The following is a 10793-nucleotide window of genomic DNA, read 5'->3' as shown; positions in this document are numbered from 1 at the left end:
TCCTGGATTCTTCCAACCCGAGCTATGAGCATCGGCTCTGCACTGGGCCCTCGTCTCAGGCCATGAAGTGGTCCTCCCGGCCTCATTTCACAGGCGAAGAAGCACAGAGAAGAGCAGGGACTAGACCAGCCGTGGGCAAACTACGGCCCGCGGGCTGGATCCGGCCCATTTGAAATGAATAAAACTATTTAAAAAAAAAGACCGTACCCTTTTATGTAATGATGTTTACTTTGAATTTATATTAGTTCACACAAACACTCCATCCATGCTTTTGTTCCGGCCCTCCGGTCCAGTTTAAGAACCCATTGTGGCCCTCGAGTCAAAAAGTTTGCCCACCCCTGGACTAGACTGAGGCCACCAGCTGAGAAGTGACCAAGTCTGGATTCAAACCCGGGCCTCCTTGTCCCCAGGACCTGTGTTTCCAGCCACTGGTTTAGCCCCGCTAAGGGACCAGGTTATGGGCGTGGCTTCGCAAAGGGAAGAGCATCCGCACGGAAAGGCTGGAGAATTCAAGCACTTCTCCCAACGTCTTAGAACATCCTACTCCTCTACCTCGTCCGAAAAGCCCCGGATTCTCCTAGGGGCAGCGATTTTCAACCCGTGTGCCACAAGAACTTTTAAAACATGAAATATCTCACTGTTTAGTCAGGGCACTGACCTCTGTTCCCTTAGATAGTCAAATAAAAAAGAGACAATAGCCATCTGGTGTGAATGAATCAAAATCATACCTGTTTTTTTGGTCAGATCAGCAAAGAACGTAATGCGTTTTTTGGTATGCTGCAGAATTTTAGTAATTAGCGTATGTGTGTCATGAGATGGAAAAGGTTCATCTGTGAGCTGGGCCAGCCACCCTGTGTGAGAGCGCGTGGGAAGCAGCCGCACGAGCTCGCGGGGGCTCCTGCCTCGCATCAGCCAGGGGGTGGTCCCAGAGTTGGCACGCTTCTCACCGCCCACACGGCACAGGCACTCCTTGCTGCACAACACTCACATCTCATATCTTCTGGGCCTCCAACCACCATTTGGAGACAAGGCAGGAGTTATCGCTCCCCTGTTCATGTCACAGTCGAGAAAACAGGCTGGGAAAGGTAGATGGTGTGCCCGAGGGCACGGAGCTGCCAAGCGCTGCCTTGTACCCGGTCTTGGTCATCGCGACTCCGTGGTTCTGCACACGGCACTATCATGTCAGTTTTTTGCAGTCTTCTTAGCCCCTCAGGCTGCTCTGTAATTCTCCAGGCTGCAGGCTCTCTGCTCAGGCCCACCCGTCTTTTTGCTTCTGGGGAGGAGGGAGAGGGATCAGGACTCTGGAGACAGAGGGAAAGTGAAGAGCAGATCAACGGGGCAGCCAAGCACCTCCCCCATTGCCCTCACACAGTATCTGGGTTAAGAAATACACATGGCCTTGGCTGGGTAGCTTAGTTGGTGGGAGCATTGTTCCATACACCAAAGAGCTGTGGGTTCCATTCCCAGTCAGGGCACATACCTAGGTTGTGGGTTCAATCCCCAGTTGGGGTGCGTACAGGAGGCAATCGATGTTTCTCTTTCACATAGATCTCTCTCTCTCTCAAAATCAATAAAAAGATAAACATATCCTCTGAAAAGGATTGAAATCTATATATAAAAGCCTAAGCAACCAAACGGCCGCTTGACCAGTTGCTATAATGTTCACTGACCACCAGGGAGCAGACACTCAATACAGGAGCTGCTCCCTGGTGGTCAGTGTGCTCCCACAGCCAACCTCCTGCAGTGCCTCCCCTGGCCGGCCGGGCCCCAATTGCCCTGATCCCTGGCCAGGCTGAGGGATCCCACCCGTGCACAAATTTGTGCACTGGGCCTCTAGTCCTATCTAATAAAGAGGGAATATGCTAATTGACCCTAACACTGTCGCAAAGATGTTGGCACCCACAGCCAATAAGAAGGGAATATGCTAATTGACTGCCCCGCCCTCAAAGATGGTGGCGCCCACAGCCAATAAGGAGGGAATATGCTAATTGACTGCCCCACCCTCAAAGATGGCGGCACTCATAGCCACAAGATGGCAGCGCCCAGTCCCCTCAGCCCCACTGCTTGCCTGCCTCCAGAGTCCCCCAGTCCCCTCAGCTCCCCAGCCGCCTGAGGTGCAGGTAACCAGGGCCTGCCTGAGGCTTGCGCTGCAGAGGTGTGATGGGGCATCGCCTTCCCCTGATCACCGGGTTGCCTTCCACCTCTGAGGGCTCCTGGACTGTGAGAGGGGGCAGGCTGGGCTGAGGGACCCCCCTCCAGTGCAGGAATTTTCATGCACTGGGCCTCTAGTATATAAATAAATAAAAAAGAAAAATACATGACAGGTTGGAAAACGTAGGTCCTCAAAAAGGTGAAATTGCTTCATGGGTGGAAGGGCTTTGAATTCTGGCTTTCTGAGTCCCAATTGTATGCCCTTGGCCTTGGAGGGGACCACACACCTAGGGAGTTGACTGCCATCTCAGTCCTGATTTGGACTTTTTGCCCAAGATGACCAGCTGATGCTGACAGAAAAGTGTGATGCAGGCCAGGAGTGACCAGGGACAGAGCATGGTCCCCAGTGTGGTGACAAGTCTTCTGTTTCTGCCTTTGGTATCAAAGGCAGCAGTGCCTTTAGAAGACAAATAGAAAGAGGCTTACTAGTACGCATGAAATGTAGCTGGGAGGGCACTGGATGAACAAAACTAACATTTAAGAATGACTTCAAGCAATATTTATTCAGAGCTGAATCAATATCAAGCAGTAATAGAGAAGCACTCAGAATGGGGAGAGTACCACCACAGCTAGGAGTCTTGTTACTTTCCTTTATTAATGGAGGCGTCGGGTGGGGACAGCTGTTTAGGAATCATTGCATGATTTAACACAGGGATGATGCAGCCCTAGCCAGTTTTGCTCAGTGGATAGAGCATCGGCCTTTGGACTGAAGGATCTCGGGTTGGATTCTAGTCAAGGGCATGCACTTCAGTTTCAGGATTGCTCCCCGACCCCAGTCAGGGCGTGTGTTGGAGGCAACCAATTGATGTGTCTCTCTCACATCAATGCTTCTCTCTCAGTCCCTCTCCTTTCCGCTTTCTAAAAATCAATGGAAAAATATCTTCGAGTGAGGATTAACAACAACAACAAAAACAGGATGGAGAAGGTATCAGGTAGGGTTCTTTGGTTGAGAGCAACAGTTAACAAAAGAAAAAATGGAAGGAAATTTAAATTTAATGCAAAGAAATGGAATAGCTCAGGGAATCAAAGTCAGGGCTTGACAAGCCCTCCACCATGCCAGGCAGCTCCAGGGCCTCAGAAGCAGGAATTGATGGGCAAGCTGGTGAGGACGGCACTGCTGTGGGCGGCCCACAAAGGGGACAGATGCTGAGCCGCTGATCCAAGGAAGACCCTCCGTGGGTAGGAGATGGCTGATAGCATCCAAATCCTCGGAGAGCTCGCCTGCACCCGGCAGGTGGGATCCGGTTGAACAGTGTCCCCACCCGGCGCCTCCATTAGTAAAGGAATGCAACAAGACTGCTAGGTGTGGCAATTCTCTCCCCATTCTGAGCGCTTCTCTGTTACTGCCTGACACTGATTCCGCTCTGAATAAATATTGGTTGAAGTCATTCTTAAATGTTAGTAATTTTGCTGAAGTAAACCTCAAATCCCGTCTTTGAGTCTGAGAACCCAGTGTAGGTTGGGGATACCTGGCCTTGTAGTCACCCATGGACAAAGCTCTGCGGCTGCTCTTTGAGAGCCTCTGTAATGAGCCTGGAGAGAAATTTGCACATGTGTGCAGACATTGTATGTAGCAGGATGCAGGGGATAAGGCCCACCATTCGCTGGGGACAGCGTCAATACACCAAACCATTACAGACGAGGCGGGACAGGGTACATACACCGAACCATTACAGACGAGGCGGGACAGGGTACATACACCGAACCATTACAGACGAGGCGGGACAGGGTACATACACCGAACCATTACAGACAAGACAGTTCTTCATGTGGATGGGGAAGGCTCTCCAAGGAACACACTGTTAAGTGAAAAGCGGGAGTTGCCATTGTGTAGAACAGGGCGGAAGGGTGGATATATGTAAGTCTGCAGGTGTGTAGAGAATTCTCATTACACTGTAACAGTGGCTGTCTCTAAGGAGGGGGAATTGCAGGAGGGACACTTGTTTGTCACCGCATGTCCTGATGTACTGGTTGAACTTTTTCTGTGCATGTATTAAAAACAAAACACAACACTTTTACATTGGAGTGATTCCAGATTTAGAGAAAAGTTTCAAATATAGCACAGTTTTCCTCTGTCCCCTACACCCTAATCACCATACATTACCATTGTCCCTTTGTCAAAACTCAGAAATTAACATTGGTACAATACTTTTAACTAAGCCACAGAATTATTCAGATTATTTACCCTGGGTTTTGTTTTTGGTTTTGGGGGCCTGGGGGGTGGTGTGTATATTGTTTGTGGGGTTTTTTCTTTGTTTTTTCCAATCTCCCTTTTCTGTGGTAAGGTCTCATCCAGGTGCCACATTGAACTGAACTGTCTTCTTGGTCTCCTTTAGTTGGTGGCAGTTTCGTAATCCTTCTTATGCTTCGTGACATTGACAGTTTTGAATCATACTGATCAGGTGTTTGTAAAATGTGTGCGTGTATGTTTTAGAATTATTTTAAAAGAGATTTACTAAGTTAAAAATAAAGGAGAGAGAAAAACAAAGAGAAAAAAGATGTAGAAAGAAAAAGAAAGGACGAAAGAGAGAATGAATATGAATAAATAAAAGAAAGAAGAGAAAAAGGAAATAAAGACTTTTGAGGTTTCTCTCAAAAGAGAAGTTTGCTTGAGGCAACAGTGGATGTGTCTTTCCAAAAAGCTAGGATGAGGCCAGCCTGACCCAACAGCTCTGGTCACCTTGTCTCCAGGCTGATCTGAACTGGGTGTTGAGAATTCTCTCTGTGGGGGGACAGAGCCGTTCCAGCAGCCTCAGGCTTCCATTGTAGGTCTTTGGCACCTACAGTCACAGAAACAGAGAGGGCCTCTTCCCTGCTGGTTTTATCTAAAACCCTGGGGAAAGATCTTATTGGCTTGGCTCCAGTCACATGCCCACCCCTGAACCAATCACTATCACCATGGAGATATGCATTCTCATTGGCCAGCCAAGGATATGCCCGCCCCTGGACTGCTAAGACGGAGGACTGATCTCGAGAGCACCTTCCAGCTATTCTCTCCTGACTCACTTCCTGACTCTCTCTTCCATGCCTTCTGCAGCTCAGCTAAGCTGCACCCCTGGTCTGTGATTCCCACCTCCTGGTCTTTGTCCCGCTCCCCACTTTCTGCAAAGCAAGTAATTAGCCACCCTTACAAAGGCTCAGCGCACATGCCACTCTTCCGGGCAGACTTCTTTGTGCTATTGGTTTGAGTGGTTATGGTTCCACTCGAGCCCTAAGCCGAAAGCTTTATGGAGGCGGGGTGTGTTCAGCTTGTCTGTAACTGTTCTGAAGAAGCAAGCATGGTACCTTGCTGAGGCCACAGAGGTGCCACGGGCCTCCTGGCCACGCTGCAGTCTCTGACAGAACGGCAGTGCACACATTACTGGGAAAGGCGCTGGAGGGAGGACACAGTGGAGCGCTCTGAGGGAGGTACAGTCCCTGACGCCATGGACTTGAGTGAAGAGCGGAGCCCTGCCCCTCACCTGCCGGGCCACCAGCGACAGCGCTCTCTGTGCCTCACGTCACGGGTCCGCCAAACGGTGAGAACAAGTGTGCCGGTCTCACCGGTGCGGCTGGCTGCTTCCCGAAACGGTGCGTGCGATGTTTAGTCCGTGTAGATCCAAGAACACGTTTTTTAAAACGCCTTTCTTGCTTGGACGCTTCATTGCTATAGAGGAAAAGGCACGAAGAGTAATGGTCAATACAGAACAGACATGTTGAGTTGTGAGAGTAAAAACTATATATTAAGTGGATGCTATGGGCTTTTTGGGGGGAGGGTGTTTATTTTTAATAATATATTTTTATTGACTTCAAAGAAGGAGAGGGAGAGAGAGAGAAGATCAATGATGAGAGAGAAACATTGATTGGCTGCCTACTGCACACCCTGCACTGGGGATCGATCCTGCAACCTGGGCCTGTGCCCTGACCTGGAATCCAGCCGTGACCTCCTGGTTCATAGGTCGATGCTTAACCACTGAGCCACGCCGCCCAGGCTACTATGTCTTTATAGTTACTAGTACCCGTAATGCCCCAGGGGAAAAGGCTGAGGCAGGTCATTGAAACTTGTTTCTGAGGTGTGATGAGAGTTTGGGATAAAAGGCATTATGTAAATCCCAAGCAGAATTAACAATCTGTTGATTGATTTAGTAAGTACTGTAAGTATAAAGACTGGAGCTGCCAAAAACTAAATGAAAACTCTTTGGAAATGGGGTTGATGATTGTTACTGCCAGGAATCTGGGTGCCAAGTGATGAAACCCAAGTCAACTGGCTGAGGGAGAAAAGGGGTCCTTAGAGGTGGGCACGGCGGCCCTCTCAGCACGTGTTTCCCTCCTGCCCCCGAAGCCAGGGCTGAGTCCCGGCCGGCCCAAGCCAATCACCCTTATTCCTCACATCCAACTCCCCAGGTGGCTCAGGGATGAGCAGGCGATCGAAGTTCTTCCCATCAGAGCACACCTCAGACTTTAGTTTGTGGCTGGGAGAGAGGCACTAGCAGTTCTGGGTGGTGTGGCTACAGATGGGAAGCCTGATCTGCTGCAGCCAGTTCACAGCCAGTCCAGACATCAGCCACGGACAGTGACGGCGTGCCTAGGAAGCGTGCACGCCATGGGCCTCGGGCATCTGCACTTGAATTCCCAGCGCTGGAGCTGTTCCTTAAATGAGCCAATGGATTCCGATGAGCATTTCAGCCAGGTTGAGTTGGGTTTTCTATCAAAATAGTTTCAACTGGTGACTTGGCTGTGCGCTAAGAAGCCCAGGTGAGAGCCCCGGCACCGCTGGCTCAGGCGGCAGCAGGAACCTGTCTCCCTCGCCTCTGCCCCTCTGCATAGCTTCATCTCAGCCCGGCTCTCCCAGGGTGCAGTTGCTCCAGGCTTAAATCACACTAGCTCAGCAAGCTGTTGGAAAGAGAAGTGTCGTGTGGCGTTTCAATGGTTTCTACAGTTTCTATAGAAGTCCTTGTTTTGAGGTCCACTGGCCGATTTTGAGTCATGTGCCCATTCCTGAACCAATCACTGCGACCAGGGAGAGTTGCTCTGATGGGCTCAGCCTTGGTTATACACCAACCCCTGGGCGGGAGTGGGGGGGGTCTCTCTCTCCAGCTATCCAAATTCTTCTCAAGAGTTTGGCTTTGCCCTACCTAGTCCATTTTCCTCAGTGGACAGAGTCGGCCTGTGGACTGAGGGTCCAGGTTCGATTCCGGTCAAGGGCACATATCTCAGTTGCAGGCTCGATCCCGGAGTCTGGTCGGGGCATTGCAGGAGGCAACCAATCGATGTGTCTCTCTCACATCGATGTTTCTCTCTGTCTCTCCACCTCCCTACCATTCTCTCTAAAAAATCAATGGAAAATATCTTTGGCTTAGGATTAACAACAAAAAAAAAGAATTTGGCTTTGAAATCAGACAGGCCTGGGTTTTCCACCATTGGCAGTTTTTAGCTTTGTGATCATGGACAAATACTTGAATGTCTCTGAACATTATCTGTAAGTTAAAGACATCGATGGTCTCAAACTCAGGGCTGTCATGAAGAGAAAATGAGATAACCTATGCAAAACATTTACACAGTGCTCACTACTTTGTTGTTGTTGTTGTTAGTATTACTACTATTTCCAACTCTAGTGCCTCCACTTCCAGAAAGTCTGCCCTGACCACTCCCTTCCCACAAACTAGAAGAAACTTCCGTGTTGAGCTCTCACAACCCTTCCTCTTACTGTTTCCTATGTAATTTCAGAGCTTCCGTTTCTGCTCCTCTTCATGACTCTTCTGCTCTTTCAGACTCCCAGCGCCTCCAGGGGCCGGACAGCCGCATCTTGGTATCTTAGTAAGAAGCACTGCCAGCACCCATCTAGGGCTTTACAGTTTCCAAAGCGTTCCTGTCTCTGTGTTTCCGTTCTGAACTGAAATGCAGTCCTACAAGGTGCGAGGGATTATTATTCCTGAGGCCTGGAAGGAGTAGTGACATGGCCGAGGTCAGGCAACAGATCAGTGGACTAGACATTAGGCATTTCTGGATTTCCGGCAGTGAACAGTGCTGGCCAAGAACCTCACACAGCCCCACCGGGTGAGCATTCTTATTGCCCACATTTTACAGACCAAGAAACTGAGGCTTGGGGGATGCTGGGTCTCGTCACCCAGGCTGATTTCGCTGCTTGCAGAACCCAATCCTTTCCCCACCCAGCCAGCAAGTCTGTGGAGTCACAGAGATAAGATGCAAGCTTTGGGAAGAGAGCTGGGTGCAGATAGAGATGATGAGCGGACTACAGCCCAGAAAGTGAGCTGGAGGGTGTGAGACTGAGCCGGGCGGGGGTCGGGGAAGGGCCTCCGGAGGCTGGAGGACCACCACCATGTGTGAGATCAGAGGACATGGCCTCAGTCCTGGAACCCTGTCTCCCCTGCACTAGCTTTGAAGCACATCGCCGTCTCCCCCTTCCCGCTCTCCGTGCGTTCTCATGAGGAGCCCTTGAGGTCAGCAGCTCTCTTCTCATTTCACCAATGAAAATCAGAGGCGGCACATGGCAAGTGCTGGGATTCGAACCCCGGTTCTGCTCAGTCCACAGCACGCAAGCTTCTTGCAGAGGCGGGTACAGGATAAGCCAGACTTGTCCTGCATTGTCCAAGCCCAATGCAGTCCCAGGCACAGAGCTAGAGCAGACACTCGCCTGCCCTTCCGCGGACGTGGGGGTGGTTCCGGAGGCAGACTGAGGCAGAGTGGCGGGGCTGGCTTGAGTGGTCTGCTCCAGAAGCAGAAGAGTGTCTGTGCAGGCCAGGGATACCTCTAGGGCTGGGGAGGAGGACTTCCCCAGGGGAGAATTGCTGGCAGGGAGAGAGGATGTGCTGAGTGAAAAGAATCACTGAATAAAGGTACAGAAGGAGGTCCCAGGGTGAACCCCAGAGTCAAAACCATATCCAGCTGAGCATCAACCCATGAACCAAGAGGTCACCGGGCTCTCAGTACGTGTTGGCATAATCCCCCTGAAGTTGCAAACTTTCTGAGGCTAGGGGCCATGATTTCACGTAAAGCCCTGCTCCCCTGGGAGGCCTGGGAAGGCCCAGCAAAGAGTTGTGGTTTACAAGGAATGTTGGACTGGTTGAGGGCCTTCTCTGGGACAAGGAGCCTGGCTCCTGCCACAAGGCAGGCAATAGAAAGCTTAATTCTCCCTCACAGCGGAGCAGGGACATGGAGTACTGTGAGGGCAGCCAACTGTTGGGAGGAGTTCCCAGCATCTAGAACAGCGGTTCTCAACCTGTGGGTCGCGACCCTTTTGGCGGTCGAACGACCCTTTCACAGGGGTCACCTAAGACCATCCTGCATCTCAGATATTTGCATCTCAGATATTCAAAACAGTAGCAACGTTACAGTCATGAAGTAGCAACGAAAATAATTTTATGGTTGGGTCACAACATGAGGAACCGTATTTCAAGGGCCAGAAGGTTGAGAACCACTGATCTAGAACCAGTGTGGGACTTTACAAAGGAAGAATGGCCATGTGGGTTTGCAAATGTGTTTTCTCTCTTCTCCCTCCCCTCTCCTGACCCCCCTCTCTCCTCCCTCTTATATTTTGCCAGAGGAGGAAAGTCCAGTCTAGATCCCGCTTGTGAGAAGGGAAGAGATGCCTTGGCCCAGAGGCTCCTTCACAGAGAGGAGGAGCATGCAGCTCAGAGAAGTGCAGCGACCTGCCTAGTCCCCTGGTGAGTGAGGGCAGAGGGATGGTTCTGGATACAGCCTCCCTGAAACCAGAGTTTGGCATAGTGTTGATATCGCCTAGCAACAGGGATGGTGCTGTCTGCCAATCTAGCAGCCCCAGCCATCCCAGGCTCTGCTGTGAGGGGCCTATGCAGTGCCCACCGGGACTGGGGCAGGTGAGTCAGCTGGGAGGTCCCGAGAACCGCCTCAGGCTCTGCCTTTTCTCAGCTTTCTTTGTCTCCTTCAGTGCCAAGCATCACGCTGGGCACATAGTGGGTGCCTTGTGGGCACGGGTTTAGTCAAAGGGAAGAGGCAGGTCCTGTTGCTCCTTTGAGAATGTGAGGCCCGTGAAGGGCAAGGCTGCACCAGGGGTGTCTGATACCCTCACTCAGGGTTATGGTGAGCTAAGAGGCCCCACCGCCCCTCTGGCCGCCTGGGGAAGCCCGTGCATCCTTCCCGGAATAACCTTTGAGCGTGTTTTACTGAAGTTTAACACACACGCATTAAAGTGCACGCGTTTGAAGTGTACACCAGTGAATTTTCACAAAGTGAACACTTGTGACCCCCGCATCCAGCTCAAGAAACCAGGCGTGACTAGCGCTCCCAGCAACCGCCTCACCCCTTTCAGAAGTCTCTGTCCCAATGCTTGCCGCAAGGGGCAGAGCGCGAGTGTGCGCTTAGGGTGCCGCGTGTGCGTGCGGGAGGGGTGCGGTGTGGGAGGAGCTGCAGGATGTGCACGGGGTGCAGGGGATTTGTGGGGGATCTGAGGGAAAGTCGCCGAGTGCAGGGTTTGGGGTATGAATTTGCCAGGGAATGTGTGGCGCTTGGGATGGTCGGAACGCGTGAGTGGGGTGTTGTTTAGGGGATTCCGGCCAAGGCTCTGGGGAGCTGTGGGACTGCGGGGCAGTCCGTGGGGTCCTGGG

Source organism: Myotis davidii, unplaced genomic scaffold, assembly GCF_000327345.1.
Source record: "Myotis davidii unplaced genomic scaffold, ASM32734v1 scaffold129, whole genome shotgun sequence".
NCBI classification, from domain to species: domain Eukaryota; kingdom Metazoa; phylum Chordata; class Mammalia; order Chiroptera; family Vespertilionidae; genus Myotis; species Myotis davidii.
The sequence above is the reverse complement of the archived record's forward strand: the minus strand, read 5'-3'. Positions refer to the sequence as shown.